Below are 26,818 nucleotides of genomic sequence, written 5' to 3'. Positions count from 1 at the left end.
ACTTATTACATACAAAGGAACCCCATAAGACAATCAGAAGATTTTTCAGCAGAACTTTGCAGGCCAGAAGGGAGTGGCATGACATATTCAAAGTGCTGAAAGAGGAAAAAAAAACTGCTGACCAAGAATACTCTACCCATAAAAGTTGTTCTTCAGAATTGGAGGAGAGATAAGAATTTTCCAGACAAACAAAAGCAGAAAAAGTTAATCACCACAGGACTGGCCTTACAAGAATGTTAAAGGGATTTAATCCAGCTGTAATAAAAGCATGCTAATTAGTAACAGGAAAACACATGAAAGTATAAATCTCACTGATAAAGGTAAATATATAGTTAAATTCAGAATGGTGGTGGGTAAATCACTTATAAGTATAGTAGGAAGGTTAAAAGATAAAATTAATAAAAATAAATATAACTACAATAATTTATTAATGGATATACAAATTAAAAAGATGTAAATAGTAACATCAAAAATGTAAAACATGTTGGGAGAGAGTAAAAATGGGTGCCTTTAGTATGTGTTTGAACTTAAATTGTTGTCAGCTTAAAATAGACTATTATTAACTATAAGATGTTTTATATAAACCTTGTGGTAACCACAAGAAAAAACACACAGTAGCTACACAAAAGATAAAGTTATCTAACATAACCACTACAGAAAATCATTAAATCACAGAGGAAGAGACAAACAGAAGAAAGGAACAAAGGAATTACAAAGCAGCCATAAAACAATGAACAAATATCAATAGTAAGTCCATACTTCTCAATAATCACTTTAAATGTAATGGACTATATTCTCTAACCAAAAGACATAGGGTGGTTGAATGAACAAAAAAACCAAGGCCCAACTATATGCTGCCTACAAGAGACTCATTTAAGCTTTAAGACTACACAGGCAGAAATTGAAGGGATGGAAAAGATATTCCATGCAAATGGAAACCTGAGGAAGGCAGGCATAGCTTGCCTGCCTTATTTATATACTTATATCAGACAAAATAGACTTTAAACCAAGGACTTTAATAAGAGACAGAAAAGGTCATTGCATGATGATAAAGGGGTCAGTTCAACAAAATGATATAATATTTGTAAATATATAGGCATCTACCATAAGAGCACCTCAATATATAAAACAAATATTAACAGACCTGAAAGGAGAAATAGATAGCAATACAATAATATTAGGAGACTTCAATACACCATTTTCAAGATTAGATAGATCACCCAGACAGAAAATCAATAGACATTGGAGTTAAACTACATGTTAGACCAGGTGGACTTAACTTTTACAGAACATTCCATCCAATACCAGCAAAATACACATTATTAGCAAGTGCATATTCAACATTCTCCAGAATAGAATATATGTTAGGCCACAAAACAAGTCTTTATAAATTTAAGAAAATTGAAATCATATCAGGCATCCTTTCTGACCACAATGCTATAAAACTAAAATTCAATTGAAGAAGACCAGAAAATTTACAAATATGTAGAGATTAAACAACAAGCTATTGAATAACCAATGGATCAAAGAAGAAACCAGAAGAGAAATTAAAAAAAAAAAAAATCATGTGAATAAAAATAGAAATACAACATACCATAACTTAAGTGATACAGCAAAAGCAGTTATATGAAGGAATTGCATAGGAATAAACACCTACATTAAGAAAAATGAAAGACCTCAAATAAACCAGTCATAACTCAAGGAACTAGAAAAAGAACAAACTAAGCCCAATGTTAGTAGAATGTAGGAAATACCAAAGATTGGAGCAGATATTCATGGTCATGGGTTGGAAGACTTAATATTGATAAGGTGTCCATACTAACCAAAGCAATCTACAGATTGAATACAACCCCTATCAAAATTCTAGTGACATTTTTCACAGAAATATGAAAAATAATCTTAAAATTTGTAGGAAACCACAGAAGATTCAGAAGCAATCTTGAGAAAGAAGATCAAAGCTGGAGACACCACATTTCCTGATTTCAAGCTATATTACAAAACTATAGTAATCAAAACAGTATGCCAGTGACATAAAAACAGACACATAGATCAATGGAACAAAATAGAGCCCAGAAAAAATATCCTTGCTTATATGGTCAATTAATTTTTGACAAAGGAGCCAAAGATATATAATGGGAAAAGGACAGTCTCTTTAATAACTCATGCTTGGAAAACTGGACAGCCACAAGCAGAAGAATAAAACTAGACCCCTATCTTATACCTTATACAAAAATAAACTTGAAATCATAAAACTGAAACCATAAAACTCCAAGAAGAAAACATAGTGGGGTGAGCTCCTTGACATCCAATCTTGGCAATGATTTTTTTGGACTTGATACCAAAAACAAAGGCAACAAAAGCAAAATGAATAAGTGAGATGCATCAAACTAAAAAGCATCTGACAGGAAAAAAAATCAACAAAATGAAAAGGCAACCTTTGAAATTGGAGAAAATATTTCCAAACCATCTATTTGATAAGAGGTTAATATCCAAAATGTATAAAGAACTCATAAAACTCAATACCAAAATAAAAATAATCCAATTTAAAAGTGGTCAGAAGTACTGAATAGACATTTTTCCAAAGAAGACTTACAAATGGCCAACAGGAAAAGGAAAAGGTGCTCAACATCACTGATCATCAGAGAAATGTAAATCAAAACCACATTGAGATATTACCTCACATCTGTTAGAATGGCTATCATCAAAAAGACAAGAGATAACAAGTGTTGGCAAGGAGGTGGAAAAAAGGGAATCCTTTTTCACTGTTGGTGGGAAAGTAAATTGGGGTAGCCACTGTGGAAAACAGTATGGGATGGTCCTCAAAAAATTAAAGATACAACTACCATGAGATCCAGCAATTCTACTTCTGGGTATTTATACAAAGGAAACAAAATCACTATCTCAAAGAGATATCAGCACCTCCATGTTAATTGCAGCGTTATTCACAATAGCCAAGACGTGGAAACAACCTAAGTGTCCATCCGTGGATGAATGGGTAAAGAAAATGTGGTATGTGTGTACAATAGAACATTATTTAGCTATGAGAAAGAAGGAAATCCTGCCACGTGTGAACCTGGAGGGCATTGTGTTTAATAAAATAAACCAGACAGAGAAAGACAAATACTGAAAAATTGTATGATCTCACTTATATGCGGAATCGAAAAAGAATGAACTCTTAGAAACAGAGAACGGATTGGTGGTTACCAGATGCAGGGTGTGGAGGATGGGGGAAATGGGTGAAGGTAGTCAAAGGATACAAACTTCCATCATTATTTATTAAAAGATAAATAAGTTGTGGGGATGTAACATACAGTACAATGACTATAGTTAACGATATTGTATTGTATATTTGAAAATTGCTAAGACAGTAGATCTTAAAATTTCTCATCACAAGAAAGAAATTTAAGTATGTGAAATACTGCATGTAAACTAAACTTATTGTGCAATATATACATATATCAAATTGTTAGTTTGTACACCTTAAACTAACACAATACTTTATGTTAATTATATCTCAATAAAACTGGAAAAAATTGTACTCATTATTATTATTATATTTTAAATTTCATAAATAAAAACTTTGTAGAAAAATAAATAAAATACAATCTATCTTGAAAATGGACAAAATGAAACACATTTCTTGAAAAAATCAAATTCTCAGTATTGATTTAAGAATGAACAGATGCCTGAGGACCTAAAAATCTGTGAATAAAAAAATTACTTAAAATTTCTAATTTTACCTAATCATATAAAACAATTGCTGATTCAAAGTTCAGACTCCAAATTGCTTTTATTTGCCTAACTTTTACAAATTGTTCTTTTGCCATTTTCAAAACAAATTGTTTCCACCAAATCTGTACTTCATGTGTACTGCATGGATCTAAAGCTCTCGTTTAATTTATTTTCTCTTCTACCACATTTCTTATGGTAGACAGTAATTATTTTCTACTACTAGATTTCTTAGAAGATCTTAATAATTGTCCATACAGAAGCACACCCTTTCCCTAGCATCCTTACTTGGTACATGTGGTTTGGTAGCACAAGCTACTTACTTCAGCTTATGTTACTTTAGCTTTCTCTCTCATTCTCTCTCTCTCTCTGTCTCTCTCTCTTTCATGTGGAAAATGATGCAACCACATACATAAAAATGACCATATAGGCCACTTTGCCCTGTAGTGTCTCAGTTTATACCTCTTGTCCCTGGTTAATTCAGAGCCCCACTGCCACCCCACACACTATCAAAAGTGACACCCTCTGGTAAATGAGATGGACGCCTGCAAGTTTGGGAATCTTTCTCCCTAATCACGAGGTGAGTGCTGCCTCAGGCAGACCCACAGCTGTCGTCTCTACATTGGAGCTACGTGCAGGCAGGCAACAGCCTGTATGCAGATAGCATCTAGTGGTTTAACAGGAGAATCCACCCATCCTGAAACTGCCTTTGAAACGGTAGTGTGGGATGTGCATTTGCCAACTGCTGGTCAAGGAAATACACTTATAAACTCATCTGGCAGGTTGAAAAATCCCGCTGTCCATTTGTTCCAGAGCCTCTGCATTTGAGGTAACATTGCTCTCTGGAGGTATGGGATTCATTCATTTGGTGGAGTGGCATCTGTGCATCTTTCGTGGGCATTGGGTTCTAATCAGGAAGTGGGGCAAAAATAGTCTGCAGCCAAAATTCTTGCTCAGGGTGACTTTTCAGAATGGGGACTGACACCCAATGGTCTTGTGCAGGTGCTTCTTCCTACAGGGATGAGTGGTCCCTCTTCTTTACTAGAGGGTCTCTTGTAATATATGGTCAAAATAGGCATTTTTTGGCCAAGGAATCTCATTTAGAGTTGTGAGATGCTCCCATTACGAAAAATTAATTTTGAGGAGTTCTGTTGGTGAGGGGGTTAAAGGAACATGTTTAAACTCCTACATTTTCACTCCCTCTGTGGCTCTCCCACCTACTCGTGGGATCTGTGGCTTCAGCGAGGACTTTGTTTGTGGGGGGATACAAATATAATACTTTTTTAAAAAATTGAAGTATAGTTGATTTACAACATCATGTCACATTCAGGTGTACAGCATTCATTTATACATATATATCTATATCTATTCTTTTTCAGATTTTTTCCATTATACAATAGGTTATTACAAAATGTTGAGTATAGTTCACTGTGCTATACAGTAGGTCCTTGTTGGTTATCTATTTTATATATAGTGGTGTGTATATGTTAATCCCAAACTCCTAATTTATCCCTCCTCCCACTCCCCCCCACATTGAGGACTTTTTTAAAACAACAAGAACCGTATGTATATGATCCTATAACAGTGTCAGGAAGAGGTACCCAGCGCTTCATGTAAGCCCTGTCAGATTTCCCTGAAGATTTGTCTGCTCTCTTCATTCACAGAGAGCTTTACGGAAGGATTTAGGTCAAATTGCTGCTTCTTTTTAAAACTCTTTATGAAAATTTTCCTTACTATAAAAGTAATGTAAAAAAATCGTCATCAGTCTGACAATATAGACAGCTATAAAAAAAAGTGGAAGATTTCCCTTACTCCTCTCCAGGAAATGAGATCAATGTTTTTATCTTTGCTTGTACAAACATATCATATATAGAATATATCTTCCTATCCCATTCAGTACTTTAAAAACTTTTATTTTTAATTATAGTAAAATATATATAACATAAAATTTTTAAATGTAGAGTTCAGTAGTGTTAAGTACATTCACACTGTTTTACGACCATCACCACCATCCATCTCCAGAACCTTTTCATCCTGTAAAACTGAAACTCTGTCTCCATTAAATACTAACTCACCATTACCACCCCACAGTCCCTAGAAACCACCGTTCTACTTTCTGTCCCTAGGAATTTGACTACTCCAGGGACCTCATATAAGTGGAATCATACAGTATTTGTCTTTTTCTTACTGGCTTATTTCCTTTAGTATAATTTCCTAAAGGTTCATCTATATTGTAACATTTCTTTTTAAGGCTGAATAGTATTCCATTGCATGCATACACCACATTTTGTTCATCCACCCATCCATTGATGGACACTTGGGTTGCTTCCACCTTGAACAGTATTTCTGGAAGAAAACTTCTACCCAGTCCGTTTAACTCAGGAAATGAAGAACGTATTCTCTGTATATTCATGAATTTATTTATCCATATATGCATTCTTTTACTAAGTTCTTAGAGTCTGCCAGGCAATCCCATCAGGTGCTGGTTACACAGGCCGAGATAAAATGGAAATGAGATTGCTCTCATGGAGCACATGATTGAATGGCTCAGACAGAAAAGGAAGGAAATGAATAAAACTGTGAAACAGGTTATGAAAATAACAAGCCAAGTCAATGATAGAGACCAAGGGAGGGGCCAACTATGAAGGTCAGGATGGCATGTCTGAGAAATTGATGGTTAAGCTAAGACCGCTGGGATTCAGAGCCAGACCTGCAAATGAATGAACTGGGGCAAAAGGAGGCTTATCATTAGAAAGTGCCCTGTAGCAGAAAAGAGTTTGGTATGAGATGGCACAGTGAGGAGGCAGCTAGGGCAGGTATACGGTGAGCTGGAGGGAAGGTGGCAGGAGATGAGAATGGAAAGAAATGAATGAGCCCAGGTGTGATTTTGGAATATATGTGCAAAGGGAAACCTTTGAAGGTTTTAAGCCAGGATGTGGCATGACCATAGTTACATACAAAAAATTGTAAAGTGGCCACTTGTGGGAGAAGAATAGTTTAAAGGAGAACAGGATGGGAAGTAGGAAGGCCATGAGGTGGCTACTGCAATAGTGCAAGCATAAGATAAAGGAAGCTAGACCTGGGGTGGCAGTTGTGGGATTAGGGAAATGTGATGACTTTGACATATATTTTGGAGCTAAATCAATGGGGATCGCAGGTGGATTAGATGTAGGAGATGAGAGAGAAAAAAATGAAGATAATGCTTTTCTTTTCAGTTTCTTTGATCCTGAATGCTTGGTCAGTATCCCTGAGTCTAGTGGGCTTGGTAGACCCAGCCTCCTCAGTGCATTTGACAATGTGTTTTTTTTATGGAACGGAGCCCTCCTCTTGCTGCCGCTTTCAACAGCTGCAGAATGCAGGCCTGCTTCAGCACCTTTAATTTCCCCTAACCTGCTCTCTTGTTTAAGCAGCTGTCTCTGGGCTGGTGGGCTCAGTGGCAGCTCTGCTTGACCAGCAAAAAACTGCTTTGATAACAGCATGTGGACAACAGCCAAGAAGTGTGGGGAACTTGCACTTGTATTTCTTCCCTTTTTTCTAAGCTGTATCACAAGCTATTACTCACATGAAATATTTTTTTCAAATGTTTTAAGTCATAAGATATGAAGAGAGAGAAACAAAGTAAAAACTAGAGAAGTAAAAGAAAAGTTCTAGTCCTTCCTACAGCTATATTTCTTTTGGGGGCCCTAATTCCTTACCTTGAAAATAGAAGATTTTATTCAATTTTCCAAGTCCCTTTTAGCCCCACCAATTTTGGACTTCTTACAGTAATTATCTACTTTTGGGGACAATAAAGTAACATCAGTTTTTCAAAACACGAATAACACCCCTTTACCAACAAAAATCTGAATAACACCCCTTTACCAACAAAAATCTTTACCAACAAATATCTTTGCATGTATGGAACTTATAATGAGTATAGAGATATCACAGTAGTTATAAGGCATTTCTTTTCTTTTCAAAATTGAAACATAGAAGTTCAACTTCTGGATACAATGGGATAGTTTGGAGTACACCAGTGTTCTTGCTAAGAACCACTGAAAAACCAGATAAAATGTAAGTCTGTTAAATGCATGGGAGAGTCAGGAAGGCACCTCAAGGGAACCGTATTCTAGGGCCAAAATCCTGGCCAGAAGACAAATGCAGTTAAGTAAGGCAATTTTCCACTGCTTGTTACCCTGGAGCATCTTCCAACTCTTGGTATGGCATGGGAGAAACCAGCAGAGAGTTTAGAAATCTCACAGACCTGAGACATAAGCATTGGACGTCAGGACTGTGAAGGCAGTCGAGGTTTGAGGAGGCAGCAGTGTGGGAAGGTACAGTGTACGGCGAAGTACAGCGTTTCCTAAACTGTTAAACTGCACGGGAAGAAGACTAAGATAAATAGCAGGAAGCTGCTGAGAAGTAAAACAGAGGGCACATAGCAGGGGGCGTCGATACAAACCAACTCCATGTGATGGTCTTGAGTCAGATACCTATGTGACATCTCCCCAGCAGCATGCTTCACAAATGTAAATAGTTTACACAGGCAAGCAATTGTAATCCATGGACATCTTGCTCAAAGTGGTCCATCCACAGGGATTTTCCTCCATAAAAATATTATCTTCCTCCACTTATGATGGGATTACGTCCTGATAGACCCATTGTAAGTTGAAAATATCGTAAGTGGAAGATGCATTTAATGCTCCTAACCTACCGAGCATCCAAGCTTAGCCTCACCTACCTTCAATGTGCTCAGAACACATTAGCCTACTGTTGGGCAAAATCATCCACCACAAAGCCTATTTAATAACAAAGTGTTGAATAGCTCATGTGATTTATTGAACACTGTACTGAAAGTGAAAAACAATGGAAGTCTGGGTACAGAATGATTGCTAGTGGATTCGTTGTTTCCCCTTGTGATCGCGTGGCTGACTGGGAGCTGTGCTGGCTGCCACTGCCCAGCATCACTGGAGAGTATTTTCCTGCATATCGCTAGTCCTGGAAAAGATCAAAATTCAAAATTCAAAATAAGGTTTCTAATGAATGCATATCACTGGTAAAGCTGAAAAATTGTAGTTGGAAACATTATAAGTCGGGAACTGTCTGGAGAGTGTTTACCTGAAAGTCCAGAGTTTTGCTTTATTATCTTTCCTCTAGGAACACACTCCCACCCACAGTAACTGAAAGAAAAATGCATCACAGGCCAACTGTTTTGACTCCTTCCTCCCTGGTGTTTAAGTGAGAAAACTCAAAACCAGACCGCTTGGGTTCTAAACTGGAATTTGGGTGAATTTGGGCTGAATCTATCTGTGCTACTTCTGAAAAAAATTGAAGTAATAATGGTATTTTTTAAATAAACTTTTAATTTTAGAATAGTTTTAGATTTACAGAACAATTTTGAGGATAGTACAGAGGGTTCCAGTATGCCCATACTCAAGTGTCTGCTCTTATTAACATCTCACATTATTATGGTACATTTTTCACAATACTCAAACCAATATTGATATATTATTATTTACCCAAGTCCGTACATTTTTCCAATTGTATTTGTTTATACCAAATGTTCTTTTTCTGTTCCAGGATCCCATCCAAGTTACTACCTTACATTTGGTCAGCATATTGTCTTAGACTCCTATAGGTTGTGGCAGTTTCTCAGACTTTCAACTTGTTTTTTCATGACTTAACAGTTTTGAAGAGTAGTGATCAGGTATTTGGGGGAATATCCCTCAATTTCGACTTGTCTGATCTTTTTCTCATTATTAGACTTGAATTATGGTTTTGGGGAAAGAAAACCACAGAGGTAAAGAGATAGTCTCATCACATCACACCAAGGATACATATTATCAACATGACATGTCATCTCTTTGATGTTAATCTTTTACATTTTAAAAAAATTGAAGTATAGTTGATTTACAATGTGCTAGATTCTGGTGTACAGCACAGTGATTCAGTTATACATATATATATTCTTTTTATATTCTTTTTCATTATAGGTTACTACAAGACATTGAGTATAGTTCCCTGTGTTATACAGTTGTTTACTTTATATATAGCAGTTTGTATCTGCTAATCCCAAACTCCTAAATTATCCCTCTATTAGTATATTTTACTATTAGTAAAATAATAGTATTTTAATGATTGAATTGTTAAGAGCGTTAAGTGAGTTTTGCTATGCTTGGCACACAGTAAGCTCTCAACTGATATTATCATTATGATTGGCTTATCAGAATTAATAAAGATAACAAATAGAACTGGCATAAACAGGCTTGGCAAAAACACAGCTGACTCATGGTAAAGGCTAAAATGAGGGCTTATGGGGTGTTGATGTGGAAATGTGGCCAGACTGTGAACCCTCTTAGAATAGTCCGTTACAGTTATAAGCTGTACGTGTTCAGACGTGATCTCTGGTGAGATACGTGTTCTCTATACCCCAGCCAGATGTTTGAAAGGCAGGTGGCATGTCCTGGAGAATATCATCCTAGGACCATCGGGGCTTTTGGTGTGACTTTGCCTTTACTGCCAACTCATCTGGTCTCATCAGCTGGCAGGAGGTTCTATCTGTGACTATGGCTCTCCCTGGCACCCATTATACCTCTGTACCAATATCCTTCATACTAAGCAAACCATTTAGCTGCTTAAATTCATGTGTGTGTGTGAGCCCAACAATTTGGATACATGTCAACATCCCAGATGGTTAGAACACAAGTGTGTGGTCATTTTTGAGCATCAGTGTAGTTTATCTCCAAGACTGGTTGACTGGAAGGCAATCGAGAGCATGTCTATTGTAGCTGTTTCATTTTCTTTCTTTGCATTATACATGTAAAACATGACTGTTGTAAAATAAAATCAAATAATAAAGAAGGGCATAAAGAAGAAAGTTAAAATTACCTTTAATTCTACCAGCAGATATGTTTTTGAAAATGTGATCCATTTTGGCTTTTAAATTGTATATGGAACTAGAGTATTTTATTTTTGTTTTTCCAAATCATGGCAGATGATCAATGAAATATTAGCCCCAAATCCCATAGAGATTTTAATAGTTAAATTTATGTATCCTATTTGCAACACACTTCATCTGAGGCCAATCAAATATTGCAAGGTGATTTGGGTAACATTAAATGGCAGGTTATAAGAAATTTGTTCCATGGTATGCTTGCTCATGTTTTCTGAGGGGAATTCTAGTACCTGTAGCAACGTTGATCAACGGAATTTTATTTTTGTCCCAGTCAGAGTTGAAAGGTAGATAAGCTGTGTGACTACAACTCACCTAGTCTAATGGGTTTGGCACAGCAGTGGTTATAAGACAGTAGTAAGCATCTATTTTCTTTTTCTGTAGTCTCATCAGGTTATCTATTCCTTTTCTGTATGTTCCAAGTACTAACCAGAGGATAGTCTTCAAGGGAAAACTTGGAACCATGACCACTTTCTAAAAAAAAAAGAGAAGAAGGTATAGTTCTGGGCATTCCTTCCTTTAGTGTTTCATCTTTTAACATGAACCTTGCTGCCTTTTACAAGGGATATTTGCTCTTTGACCAAACTGTGGTCTTTTGCAAATCTTAAGCTGAATTACAGAAACACTAGTTAAGAGGTCAGTTGATGCTGCACTGTTTCTTTCCTCAGATACTTGGTCCCCTTACAAAACATAAATTCTGAATAAATTGTAATGCTGGAAGCTCACAGACCTGAGATTGGGAGTAAAGTCGAGAGAGGTCATTTAAGTCACTTACTTTACCTCCTGGAACGTCTAAGTTCTGGGCTTTTAGAGCAGTCTAAAATAAACCAGAAATCTTTTGGATTCCATTTCCTGCCTTGCATCCACCATTTCATGGCTGGCTGTCCCTCCCTTCGCTGTGGGAGGGTATTTCTCTTCCTATTCTAGACAGGTTCCAGCATTTGAGTGCTGTATCCCATCTCTTTTTGCAGACATTGCTGTGTCAGTACCTCCTCTGCTTCACAGAAAGAGCGCCCACCATAGCGACAAACAGACACGAAGGAAGAAACCCCCCTGTGAGTACAAGTCTCTCCATGGAGAACAACGGAGCTCCCTTTTTCCCTTTATAAACTTTCTTTGAAAGAAGCCAACCTGCTTCACTTTCCTCTTTCATTTTTATCATTTATTTCTAGCTCTGATACAAGCCTTCCATCCCCACCATTTCACTAAAACTAGAACTTTAGATTCAAGAAGCTCTCCAAAGGCCTATTTTATTTTCTGCTTAATCTACACACACACACACACACACACACACACACAATTTTACACATTTGCATTACTTGACATCCTAAGTTAATTGCTGATGCTGATGATTCTGGAATCAGAAACTCCAAACTATACTTTTATTTTGAGCCCTAGCCCAATATCCACTTTATTGGTGGATCTGAGCATCTTCATTTAAATGAGTCTAAAATTTAAGTTACCTCCTCTCTTCCAAGCCCACTAGATCTGTTCCTTCTGGAACCCATGTTGGCGAGTGGTGTCACATCTAACCTGATATCTAAGGATCATCCTGGATGCTACCTGCTCCTGGTTTCCCCCTTCCATCAATCATCCAACCCTCAAGTTCTACCTCATAAATCACTACCTTAGTTCATGCCTCCACCCATGTTTAGAAACCATTTACAATAACTGTGAAATACAACACACAAGAAAATAGCATAAAACTCAAATAAACAGTATATTTTTAAAAAGCCATGTAACCAGTATTTGGGTCAAGGAAAAGAACATTCTAGAATTCCAGAAGCCCCTGAATTGTCTTTTTGGGATAACATCCACGTCCTCCTTCCTACTTCCTTGTGGGGTAACCACTAAGCTCATGTTAGGGGGATCACTCTTTGCTTTTCTCCTCAGTTTTATCACCAATACCTACATCTCTAAGCTGTGGAGTGTGACTTGCCTGTGGGTGAGCTGTGTGTACTCTTCTATTCTGTGATTTTTATTTTATTTTACTTTTTCATTTACCTATATGAGTTTGAGGTTCATCCATGTTGTTGGTTATGTTCAGTGCTGTGTGGTGCTCCACGACATACATATGGAGCGTTTTTCCCCGTTGTTCACTTGGTGGACACTTGGAGGGTCCTAGTTTTGAGCTGATCACAGTGACCTCCCTGCAGACACACTCAGTGCCCCTCCCTTGGTGTGCATGCCCAAGGGTCCCAGGGTATCTTCCTTGGGGTGGGGTGGGTACTGGTCCCAATTAAGCAGTTCATCATTACCTGGAGTGGAAGTATGACATGAATTTGGAAGTGATTTTGCAATAGCTGATCAATTTCTTTCTTTTTCCAAATGACTTCCTTCCTTTCTTTTGCCTTTCATACCAAGGAATTTTCAAGAAGCAGATCTGGTGATGCCCCTCTTCTACTTAGGATTTTTCCATGGCTCCTCTTGGTCTTAGACAACATCTAAATTCTCTAACAATGACATTGTGGTTAGACCTCTGCCCACCTCTCCAGACTCCAGTTCTGCCATTTGCACACCTCGACTCTATCAGTCACCCACACAGAAGTGCTTGCAGCTACTGAAACACAACAGTGCTCATCAAGATCTGGCCCTTTACATGTGATTTTTCATTTAAATCAAATCCTTTAGGAGATCATTCCCTCATCCCCAGCCTAAGTTCAGTTCACGTCCCCAGCATTCTGAAATCACTCTGGTTGTACATTTATCATGGCAGCTATCAGGCTATGTTAGAAGTGTCTATTTACATTTTAATTATTCAGATCCTGCCTTCTTATGCAAAGAGGTTGTATAGATAAAATACAATAGAAATAGAGCTGTAAGTAGATAAAAATCAGAATAAAACAAAGTGTAGCTAGACTATATGATAAAGAGGGGAATGCTGGAAATTAGATATGCAGGCTATGGGATTTCATGTGGTCATTAAAATTGGGCCCCAGGTAGACACTGAGAATCAGAGACCACAAAGAAGGTTAGTTTCTTCTCCAGCAAACAGTGTGGGTAGGGGCTGTATATTTCACCTCTACATCCCCAGGGCCTGGGACCTCCTTGGTATAGGTGGATGTTGGAGCGGATACTCAAGATATTAGTCACCTTTAGGAATTGCAACCTCACTAGTGTACTTTAGAATGAAAATGGTACATATGTTAGACTCACTGAATCATTTGGAGGGATGAGTGTTATCTGCAAGCTGTAGTCACTAACTCAGCTGTCTACAGGGACAATCTTCAACAGAAATTAGTAAGACTGATCAGGGATAGGAGGTATGAGGCACTGGCAGGCCTCTGGTGACAAGGAGAGTCCATGCCTTCTGTGAACGGGAAGCACAGAGTTGTCAAATTATACAGCTTTCCAAGAGAAAAAAAGATGCTGGGATATTTTAAATGTGAGATTTTTCTGGCTCTTAAAAGTTGGCAACTAATTTTGTAACTCTTGTATTTTAAAAATACTATAGAGATTCTTACTGAATGGGCTAAACCAATCTCAACAGTTTGCATCCTGGAGTTGACTGGAAGTGAAAACAATAATGGAGGGTCTTTTAAATCAAATAAACATAAAGAAAAATAAAAGTTAACCAAAATAACTTAAAAATTTTTTTTCTATTTTTATTTATTTATTTATTTATTTTTTGGCCACACTGTGTGGCTTGTGGTATCTTAGTTCCTCAACCAGGGATTGAACCCGTGGCCCCTGCAGTGGAAGTGCAGAGTCTTATCCACTAGACTTCCAGGGAATTCCCAAAGTAACTTTTTAAATTTAACTATTCACATTTTCCAGTTTCTCTGAATTTTTTTAAACATAGTTAGCAGAAGAACACTCAGGGTTTAGGAAATTGTGGCATAATAAGAAATACATATTTTGTTGTTACCTCTGCTTCCTGGCACATGGTTCCTAAAACCCTTGGAATCTCCAGAGTGATGAGTGTCTTATTTGCTAATGAGAAGACTGGTGGCTGGGGGCCCCAAGATAGCTTTAAAAATGAGGGCTCGTCTCCAGAAAGACCAAGCCTTGATTAGTGAGTTGGAACTTTCAGTCCCAATCCCTGGCCTCCCTCCAGAGAAGGTAGAGAAGGTGGAGACTGAGTTAATCAACAATGGACAATGACTTAACAAATCATGCCTATGTAATGAAACCTCCATTAAAACCCCTATATGATGGGGTTTTGGGAGCTCTTGGGTTGGTGAAAGTGTGGAAGTGCTGGGAGGGTGGTACACCCAGAGAGGGTATAGGAGCTCTGCCTCCTTTCCCCCATACCTTGTCACACACATCTCTTCACCCGGCTGCTCCTGAGTTGTATGCTTTATAATAAACTATTTTCCTGAGTTCTGTGAGCCACTCTAGCCAATCACCAAACCTGAAGGGGGAGCAGTTGTGGGAACGCCTGACATTGCAGTCAAGTTGGACAGAAGTGTGCGTACATGGGGCATCCAATACTTGTGACAGGCATCTGAAGTGAGGACAGTCCTGTAGGACTGAGTGGGACCTTACACCTGTGGGATCTAGGCTAAGTCTGGGTAGTTAGTGTCAGAATTCAATTGAATTTTACCACACCCAGTGGGTGACTGGAGACTAAAAAAATGATTGTTGGTGTGAAAAAAACCTCACACATTTGGTGTCAGATGTGTTGTGAGCAAAAACAGTCTGATGAAGTATTGGAAGCTATCTATTAATAACTGTTCTCAGTGACCCAGAAGGATCAGCAGCTAGAAGATAATTCGTTTTGAGACCAACATGGGGTCATAAACTAAGTTCATGTGTGACCACTGCACGAGAGGCTGCCATACACATAGGCTGAACATCGGTGATAAGGATTTTACATTCACTTCCTGGAAACTGCACCCCCTTCTTTCAAACCACTCACTACGTCCTGTTCACGTTATATGGACCAGCAGAACTTAGCTTCCTGTTTACTGGCCCTTTAAACTTGACTTGGGAATTTTTACCTTTAACCAGTAAGAGAATTTCTGATTTCTCTTGGGAAAATGCACTAAGATGGAGAACATCAATATTCCTTTTATTATGCAGCCCAAGATGCTAAACTCTTTTTAATCAACACTTTCCCATTTCCCAATTTCTCCTAGTGGTCTTATGCCTGAGAGTAATATAAAGGTTTCTCAGAACACTTATTGATTATTGAGTAAACCAGACAATTGTCATCCAATAGGCTTATTTAAATTTTGTTTTTTGGTTCAATTGCTATAACATGATTCTTAAATCTCCAAATTCTAGGAAGATGAAGCTTGAGGAAAAGGAGGATATGTTTTACACAATAGCTCATTTAAATGTAGAGCAAAATAAGTCCAGAGGGTAAAATGGGAAGTGAAACATTTCTTTAGAATATAAAGGGAAATGCCAAGTCAAGAGACAGCACTAACAAGGCAGGGATTATTTTCGCACACACCATCTGAAGTCTTCACACCACCACTGGCTCTTGTGGTGGGAACTTCACCTCCCCACCCCTGCCCTGCCCTTACCCCTCCCTTCTCAGTGTGATGAGTTGTAATGAGGGGCCTTATGATCGAGCTCAGCTTTAAAATAGATTGATCCTGTCTTTTGCCCATCATGCTTTATCTCTGTTTGCTTTTATCACTGATAGCTGTCCAAAGATCCAATGTCTAAGGATCCTTTACCTCCCCATCCCTAACACCCTTGTAAGAGCCAATGTGACCCTATGGTACATCCTCCTCTCCCACCACACCATGTGCTGGATCCTGTGCCCTCAAGCTCTCCTTTGACCTTTGCTCTCACCTTTGGACATTTGCCAGTCTTCCAGGTACACCATCCTCACTACAGACATATCAAGATGATGTTGTTTTTTTCCTCATGTACTGCCTCTCTTAAGACCAGGAAGTAGTTGATTCCTCTTCCTTCTTATTGCTTCTCCCAAACTTTTCCTCTCCCTCCTTCCTAAGCAAAACTCCTCGATACTTAAGGATGTACTCCATCTGTCTGTGCCATCCTCTACTATTGCTTATTGCCACTATCTCCCTAGTCATTGAAGACATGAGACCCAGCCACAGCTTTGTACCCTACTGTATTCCAGTGACCATTCACAGTGGGGTCACCAACCTTGTGCGTGACTAGGGTGGTCATATATCTTGGTTTCTCTGGAACAGCCTAAATTTAGATCTATTGTTCTTGAATAATTAGTATTGACACCTCTCAAGAGTGTTCTCAAAAGTGTTTTGTTTGGACAATAAATGGATCATCTTCTGGATGACCCATATATCACCCTTCTGTTACTTTTTCACCTTCATCTACTTTCTCCTCTCCCTCACTTCAGCCAGTCAATCCTCCATCATATCCTGAAAGGTATGCTAACCATTATATAAAATCTTAACTCTGAGCATCCCAAAACGTGAACAATGACTCCTATTTTTTTAGTTGCAAAACAGTTGACCTCCACCAAGACCATCCATTCAATGATCTCTTCACCTCCCTCCATGAGTTCTCATTACAATCAACTCTCTTGATATTCTGTCCCTCATTACAGTTACCTGCCAAAACCCTAATCTGCTTCAACTTAAATATCATTCTTCTTCCCATCTGTGCCCAAGCAGAACTTGATTATAAAAACTATTATTCAACTGAACTGACTGGTTTCATTTTAAATCATGGCCACAGACCCCAAATGGACATTAATCCTATGAATCAATCTTATTTAGTTTCTTTCATCAGCAGTTTACCAGTGTGCAGGCAACTGGCTTGAAAACAGATCAATAGAATTTACCCCATCTGAACAACAGAAAAAAAAAATAGATTGAGAAAAAAAGAACAGAGCCTCAATGACCTGTAGGACTACATAACAAAGATCCAACATTCATATTATTGGAGTCCAAGAAGGAGAGTCCCTATAAGGTAACACTGATTCAAATGACAGTGGGTTTCTCATCAGAAACCATGGAGGCCAGAAGGATGAGCCACAACATTTTTCAAGGGTTGAGAGAAAAGAACCGTCAACTGTGAAGTCTAAATCCAACAAAACTATCCTTTAGGAATGAAGAGAAAAATAAAGACCTTTTCCTAATCATAAAAGAGACCTGAAAGAATTTGTCTCTAGAGGACCCACCCTGAAAGTTTCTTCAAACAGAAAGGAGACTCTAAAAGAAAGAATCTTGGAGCATCAGGATGGTGGAAGGAAAACTGGAAAGAGCAGACATATGGGCACACAAACTAGACTGTACTTTTGCTCATGAGCTTTTCCCATTTCTTTCTATATAATTCAACATTCATTTACAATAAATCTTGTCAAACTAAGAATAAAAGGGAACTTCCTTAACTTGATAAAGTGTGTCTGTCAGAAATCTCTAGGAAATATACTTAAGGGTGAAATGCCAACAACAGTTCCTTTAAAATCATGAATAAGACAAGAATGTCCATAATCATTGCTTTTATTTGTTATGGTCCTGGAGGTTCTATTCAATTCATTAAGACAGGAAGAATAGATCAGAGTACAGGATTGGAAAGAAAAAAAAATAAAACTCTCACTTTTCATGGATGATGTGATTACAAATGAACTGAAGAGAATCTATCTGGAGACACATTTTTATAACTTTTATAAGAGAGTTCAGCAAGGATGCTAGATACAAATGAATACCCAGAAATCATCTACCTTTAATATTCAGCTACAAATGATTATAAAATATACTTAAAAATGTCATTTAGTGTGGCAATGAAAAATAAATCTAGCAAAAATATGCAAGAACTTTATGGAGACAACCAGAAAATTCTATTAAACAATGTTAAATAAATGGAGAGAGGTCTCATGTTCATGAGCTCATGAGTTTTTAAAATCGTATTTGATGAGTGAAGCAAACATAACACCATCTGATACTCATGACAAAGATAAAAACAGAGAACATAAAAGGATCTAAATGGGAGTGAGGCTTCCACATTTCACTTGAAGTGGTAAAATAGAAGGTCTAATGTTACCCATTCAATAAAACTCCTTTCTCAATACCACATTCCTTTCATTATTTCTCCAATTCTCCTTGTCATTTCACAGCCCCACTTCATAAGAGACTTTCTCTCATCAACTCACTGCAATTTTCTTTCCCCTAACACAGCTCCACCAAAATTGGTCTTTTCAAGGTCACTTGCAATTCTGGCAAGAGTTGACAACAACTGATACTTTCCCAAAGTGTCTCCTGTAATCAAAGACATTTTCCTGTCAGCTGTCTCTGATGTCAGGATTATTCAGAATATTTATTTTCTGAGTCATCCTCCTTCATTGCTTTTGGTGCCTTGACAATGGAGCTATAATAGTTTTACACATTAAAGCACAAATGCTACTAGTATCTCATACCCCAGCTGGCATTTTATCATTTGTAATTATTTGTTAAAACAGTTGAAATCCTTGCAATTAAAGCTGCTCACGTCTAAGGAAGCCTTAGCTTTGATACATCGCTGGAATACCACAGTGATGTAGGGAATGAGAACATTGCCCTTTAAATTCCAAAGGCAAAGAACAAACCTCCAAATTCTCACTGTTTGTGGAATGAATTCTTACAAGAGTTAAGCTTTTTCCTACTTTCCCTCTTAAATTTTTTGATGTTACGCAAAATAATGGCAGTCTTAGACACGGGGCAAAAATTAGTCTTTTTATTTATTCTTATGTTGACAGAGCTTTGAACTGAGTTTTGAGTATTATGCATTCAGTTTCAATTTGTAAAGATGAACATCTGAGTGCAGAACGACCTCCAGTTGAATGAGGACTATCTATAGCTCAGGAATCCTATTTGTACCAAGCACTCATTTTTTTAAAAGCTGAAAAATAAAAGGAGGTAGAGGTGAAGAGATATGGGTGTGAAGTGTATGTGTGTGTGTGTGTGTGTGTGTGTGTGTGTGATGGTGGGGGAGAGGGAGAGATTGAGACAGGGAGAGAGAGAATGTTAAGCAGGCAAATGAGAGTGAAAAGACATAATCTTTGGAAACCATTAGCTTGAGTTCCAATCTTCACTATGTAAGCTTGGGCAAGTCATGCAGCTTCTCTGAGCCTTATCTGTGAAATGGGAGGATAACACTGAGTTGCAGGATTATGGGGATGTGATAGTTACCAACGCTGATCACCAAGTCTTGCTGTCCTCAAATCCATGTCCAAGAATAGAACAGGCCTTTATTCTGGCTTCATTAGGTCTAGGTGGGCCATGAGTTAGAAGCTGAGTGAACCACATCACCTCCATGCTGAATATTTGATTTTCAATTCAAGGCCTCGCAGAGCTCTTTGACCTCCCACGTGGTACCGGACGGTTTTTAAGTTGGTAGCTGCCCCAGGGGCCTGGCCTCTGAGCATCAGAGATGAGCAAAGAGCCTTGCTGCTCTGAGCTATCTATGTCAATGGGCTGAAACTAAACCTTGGATGTTCCAAGCACTGAGATTTTCAGTTGTGCATTGTCATGGCATAGCCTAATCTCTGCTGTGTCAGATGCATAAGACAGTCAAAGAGGTCAGGGGGCTTTTAGGAGAGGAGGCCACACATGCTACTGTTGCTTTTGCTGTGAAATTGATCTCCTATCTTTTAGAGAATGCTGCAAACTCTCTCCTTACACTACCATCTGCCCTTAGGTACCCTCCTCTCTTGAAGGCTCTGGTAGATCCAAGCTCGTGTGAGGACAGAAAACAAAATTGACTTTCCAATAGGAACCTAGAGTCAACACAAGTAATTTGGTTATTTGATGGAGACAAGTTAAATTAAGCCCTTGTGGTAAGCCTGTGACAATGCAAATTCAGGTAAAATATGACTGTGGATGGGTCCCTCCTCGTCCCTATGTCTGTTCTTATTTCACTAACCTTGCAATAAAGTAGCCCCAGATTCTGTGCCATTAAAGTCATGGGACCCCCCACTGAAGATATGGGCCCCTCTTCAGTGGCTGGCTTAATGGGTGGGTTTGGACCACTCCTTATCACCAAATCCACAGAGAGGATGATGTATAGGCTGAGCAGATGGGTGGCTGTCTTGCCTGGGTGAGGTGAGCCCTTCTCATCTTGCTGTACAAATCATCAATGCCAGCTCTGCCAGTCCTAGGGAGCTTACAGTCGTGATAGAGAACAACAAGCAGACAGGAACCATGCTGTCCACGGCTGGCATGCACATTCATCAGCCTGCAAGGACTGAAGAACCTGCCCACAGCTGGCTGCTAAGAGAGCAGCCGAACGTCATTGCGAACACCAATCATGCACCTTCTATCACCTGCCACGTTTCACACCTGCTACATTAATCTTCCGAAAACATTGCTTTGATCATGTTACATCTTGGCTCCAAAATATTCCATGGCTCTCCACCCTCTGCATAACACAGGCAAACTCCCTCTCTGAGTTTGCTCAGGCTCTGTAACCACAGACTGTGTGGCTTAAATAACAGAGGTTTACTGTCCCCCAGTTATGGAGGCTGGAAGTCCAAGATCAAGTTGTCAGCAGTTTTGGTTTCTTCTGAGGCTGTGAGGGAAAATCCTTTCCAGGCCTCTCTCCCAGCTCCTGGTGGTTTGCTGGTGAACTTTGTTTTTCTTTGGTTTTAGCAGCATCACCCTGATCTCTGCCTTCAGTATCACATAGGCTTCTCTTTCTGTGTGTGTCTGTCTCTGTGCCCAAATTTATCTTTTGCATAAGGACACCAGTAATGTTGAATTAGGGCCCACCCTAATGACCTCATCTTAAATTGACTACATCGGCAAAGACCCTAATTCCAAGTAAGGTCATGTTCTGACGTATTGGGGGTTAGGACTTCAACGTATATTTTGGGGAGGACAGGGTTCAGCTCATAACACTCTCCTAGGCGAGCAATCAAGGCACCTTTTCCATCCTTTCTTTACTATCTTGTACTCCAAAGTTTGAGTTCCTTTCTGACCGTGCCTATCCTGAACAGACTGCTCAAATACTATCTTGCCTGGGAGACTGTCTTCTTTCTCATGTCTACCCATCCTTTAAGACCTAACTAAATTGCTTTTATGGAGGTTTTCCTGGATTCCCCCAACCCTTGGTAATATATGTGAGCTTACTGAACTTGCTTTTTGCATGTACTACAGTTCGGGGAACTATCCGCAGACTTTCTTGCAATTCTTCTATCTGGCAGGGCTCTAACATACCTTACCTGGGCAAGAAAAACCTTTGCTCTGGGTCCTCCCCATGGGATGAGAAGTCCACAGAGCCAAGGGTACAAGACCGCCCAGAGACTGCGTCACCTTCTAGAGTATTCTTCCTGCCCCCAACAGACCTCAGCCTGCTCCCAGGTCCCACCCTACATCATCCTCCTGAGAGTGAACCTCACCACCAGGGTCTCTACCCCAGACCTAAAAGTGGTCAAGGGATGCTGGAGGGGGTGGACAGAGCATGGGTATGAGGCTGTGTAGACGTGCATGGGAGGCCCTAAGGGTGGGGGACAGAGCCAGCCAAGGGGAAAGGAGGGCCATGATCGCGCTCTAGGGCTGGAAGCTGAGTCTTCTCACTTCAATGCCTCCAAGGAAAAAGAGAATTCTAGATTTCAGTCTGGCCTTCCAAGCCATTATGGAGGTATATTTGTCAAGGTGGAAGAATAGAGCATATTCTATTCAACAGTTTGTAAGCTTAATTGATAACTTTAAAATATTTAACCTATTATACATGGGCCTCCATGTGTACTTTTGTTCAGGGGGTCCAGCAAAAGTTAGGGATGGGCGTGCTCCAGGTAACCCTTTCCACCCTGTGTCTGATTGTGAATTTCAACCTGTTCTTTTTACAATGAGGGCAAGCTGAAGTGTGTCCTTCCTGACCCTTCAGCATTTTTTTTAGATGTTTCTGTTTAGTCTTGATATAATCATGCTTCTGCTTTCCTATCTTGTGCTGATGATAATAAAGTGTTTCCATCGGAGTAGAGAGTTATCCCAACAAAAAGACTTAGAATGAGCCAGTGGGACAAGGATCATGGATCCCAAAACACACTTTCATAGTCAAAATATCTCCTGACAAGGGAAGAGGAAGTGTGGGTTCAGGCGAAGGGCTTAGTGGGATGAGAGCTGATGGGGTCTCTCCATGGTGAGGCTTCAGTCTCCCCACACACACCTGCTTGTGTTTGGCGTGGGAATAGATGCCCATGCCTTCTCACAGATGGTTCTCACTGAAAGATCTGATGGTGATGGGGCGTGGGTAGGAAATGCCTCTCATGGCCCCAATGACAAGGAAGCTATTGCCACTCTTCTGTGAGTAGAGAGAGGACTGCCCAATGGGCAGTAATATCACTACCCTCAATCTATTTGGAAATTTTCAAAAGTAGATGAGATGCCTGAAAATTAATGCAAAAGGTATATATTAACAAAAGTCATTTTGTCAGATATAAACACATCTTGGCTTTTCCTTTGTCTTGACCTAATACTGCCCTCTCACCTGGGAGGGCAGCCAAGTCTTCCTGGTGGTTCACACCACCTTCTGGTTTCCATAGGTATCCTGCCTGAAGGTTGTCCTCCCACGTCCTCCCTTCCCCCTCAGGGGCATAAAAAATTAGTTCTTATTTCCCCTTGTGGTACATCTGTCACAGCTAAATTAACTTCACTTCCAAAAATTCATTTGGGCAAAAGCATCCATTGTCAACCTTTTCTTCTCTCTTGTTTTCGCTTCGAAATCTCATTCAAATGCTTCAGCAAAACCTTTCTTCTTTTTCTCTTTCTATTCTATTCTATTTGTGGATCAAAATTTTACTCCTATTATGGTTTAAGTAGAAGAGTAGCACACCCTTTTGAAGAATGTTAGGAATGAAAAATATCTTCTTTTATATATTTGGTACAAAATATGTCTTGATCTTGTCCTCCGTGGCTGGCTCTGTGCTAGTTAAATGTAACTTCATTTTACTGAGAAGCACATAGAGTCCTGGGGATATTTTAGAAGAGTTGTTTGTCAGTTCCACCAGTCAACTGCTAAGTAAATGTTATGATTATTTTTTATAATACCACCGTGATGCAAGGGGTTTTGAAATAACAATACAAGAAAGGTAATGAAGAACTATCAGTCTCTAAGTCAAGAGTTTTGAATCTGAGGAAAATAGACTTTCAGGTAACTAAGAAATTGTAAGCAAAAATTTGGGGGTAGGAACACATATTAATCATTAATTTTACTTTATGTGGCAGATTACAATTTGCCCAGTCAATACTCACCTCTCTTTTCTTCCTTAGCCACAGAACCCGTATTTTACTGGGAATAACAATAAGTCCAGCTATAAAATCCAAATTTCTCAGCCTCCACTGTAAGTTGGTGTGGCTGTGCCTGAATTCTAAACACTGAGATTTAAGCAGGAGATGATGGGTGGGGCTTCCAGGAAAGCACCTTAAAGGAAGGAAGAGTGACTGGCATACTCCTTCTGGCCCTTTCACCTTTATCCTTCTTCCTGCTTGGAATGCAGACATGATGGCTACACTCCAGCAGTCATATTGGACCAGGAGGTAGCCTTGAAGTTGGAAGCCACTCACCAAGGATGGTGAATTGGAACTTTAGAAGGAGCCTGGGACTGCTTCTTTAAACTTGTTTATGCAGGATAAAAATAATCCCTATCTTCTTTAAGCTGCTGACATATGACTTCTGTTTTGTGGAGTTCAATCTAATACTAGCTGATATGCTCCACTGCACTCAAGTGCAGGAAATATCACATTATTTTTCTAAATCAATGAGAAATGAATTTCAAGTGCCACTAAGCTGATTGGTAAGAAATTCAGCAGGGAAATATCATGCATATCTCTGGGCTTCCTGTTATGCCCAGGAAATGTGGTGAAAGCTTCTGATATTTGGCTCATCAGGATGGTTGCTACCATGCCCAGAGAATGGAAGGTAAAGTGGAAAAACAAAAAGGTTTAAAATGGAAGCATTTTGATCTCGATGTGGGAGAAAGAAGGAAATCAGAACCTACCAGATGGATGTATAGACAATGCCTTGATATATTTGACAGCAGTAGCATGACTTATGAGAAAAATGGTCTCAATGAAAAGACAACTTATGCTACTGATTGTTTGTCTTTTAAGTAAGTAAAAATTATTATAGATTTCACTATATCACAGTTATATAAAAAAAGGTAGACATAGCTCGTAAACAGATATCTGACCTCTTGCAATCTGAAGTCAGGGATGAAAAGGAGTTTGATGGGAGTAATCCATGTATGACAGTCCTTATACAAATCAAGCACTGGCCTCTCACTTGAAATTGAGTAACAAGTTTTACTCCCCAAATATTTTGAACTACTGCTAAGTCTAGGCTTGATGTGTACCAGTCCCAATTTCTAATCATTCTAATGCAATCAACGATTGATGCTCAGATTACTCTCCCTCTGTTTTCCTATCTGTAAAATGGCCATGGAGGCATTCACCTCCACACCTATAGAGGCCTGATCAGCAAACAGTGATTTAATGCACGTTGGGTGTGGTGGAGCAAGAGAGCCACAGAGACAGGCTCTGTTGTCACTGCTGTTACAGTAATGAGGACTGTCTGGGGCCCGGGTATGTGTGAACTCACAGAGGTCACATTCTGACAGGCTAGCTCCCTGACACTTTTTGCCTGGCACTTGCACCTGCCCAGGGAATGGGTTATGGAGTTCAGGCTTGTTTGGGTTTGCAGCAGGTAATGATAGTTTCACGGCAGCTTGTGTTTTTGAATTGGGAGTTGGGTTTTAGGAGTTCACATGTGATTAATTTGTCATTGTGACTCATTCCCCTGCCTGGAGAGCTGAGAACCAAGTCTGAAATACAAGAAATTTGAATCGCTTTTTTTTGTTCCCGGCAAACATGTCCAACGGCTTTATTTTCTCTAAGTGCTACCTAGGGTCACACTGAAAGAAAGCCCAAGTGGGGTCATTCTGAGTCAACCACTTCATCCTTTTATTTCTTTTCAGGGTACTGTATTTCTTTACAAAAAAGGAAATTAGTCAACCGAATAGGCTCGCTAACACAGTACACTGGAAGATTGCAAGGGAAGTCATGGATGAGTCAGGAAATTATCTTAAACTCATGCTTTTGGGTGAGGGAGAAATACATTCAAAGAGCGCACACTTGATCTCTACTAACTGAGTCTGAGTTGTCAGACTTGGCCGACGGCTGGGTTCCCAGGTCCTGAGATGATGTGAGAAGAGGCAGGATGGGCTGCGAAGGGCCAGGAGCTGCCAGGAATGTCCCCTCCTCCTCTTCTCACACAGTCTTTCCTCGTGGTGTCTGCTGTCTCCTGACTACAGGAGTGTGTTCAAAGGCAGAGTCCCTGGAGCATGCTGAGCTGTAGAGCATTTTAGCATGAAAGGATAGAAAGTTGTAGAAAGAACTGGCTTTTCTGCACTCAGGTCTACTGTGATCTGTAAACCACTCGGTGGATTCAGAGCTTTATTCTTCCCATCCCACCTGCACAATGTGATGTCTTCCTTTCCTGGGACCACAGGGCACACATGCCCCCCCTCCCAATACCCTGGGAACTGGCTTTAGCCAATGAGTGACAGGATCCGGTGGACAATTGCTTGGGTTGGAATGACTCAGAGGCAAGTGTTCTAGAAGGTTCCCCAGAGGGTTCCCCAGGTAACCTACTCAATAATGCACAGTCCAACCAGGCATGTACTGATACAGCCTTAACAACTGGCTCTCCAGAAAAGCACAAGTATCTGCATTCGTAGCCTTTGATGGTTCCCACGATGCAAATGCTCCCACCCTGGCTGAATTGGAGGTGGCAGCTGTGTCAGCGCCACCCTAGGGGGTCAGCAGCCTTGGGAGCTGGCTGATAGGAAAACGTGCTAAAATAGGGAGCCAGGAATGTTAGCAGTGCCTTTGTTTTGATACAGTTTATGTAATTGCATGTTGATATCACAATTTTTAATAATAGCTGACCTTAACAACTGGCTTGCAAAACCCTGAAAATTTAACAAGCCTGTTCCCTGTTTTCTTCCCATTCCCTGTCTGTCTTCACTCCCCTGCCCCTCCAGGGGCCGCTTCCTCAATTAATGATTCACATTCGCACCCTGCCCCATGGGGAAGAAGAAATCCCCCTGCAGAAAACGAGCCCTCATGGATACTTCATCCACACTTAGACCAAGCTGACCTCAGAGCTGGGCCTCGACCACCGACTCCTGCTGTCTTCCAACTGGGACTTTCAATAGTCCCTGTGTGCCTCCTCTCATCTCCTGAGACAAAGCAGGTGGGACCCATCCCTCCTCTCTGGTTCTGTTTCTGTTTC

This window comes from Eubalaena glacialis, chromosome 9, assembly GCF_028564815.1.
Source record: "Eubalaena glacialis isolate mEubGla1 chromosome 9, mEubGla1.1.hap2.+ XY, whole genome shotgun sequence".
In the NCBI taxonomy this organism is placed as follows: domain Eukaryota; kingdom Metazoa; phylum Chordata; class Mammalia; order Artiodactyla; family Balaenidae; genus Eubalaena; species Eubalaena glacialis.
Note: the sequence above shows the minus strand (reverse complement) of the source record.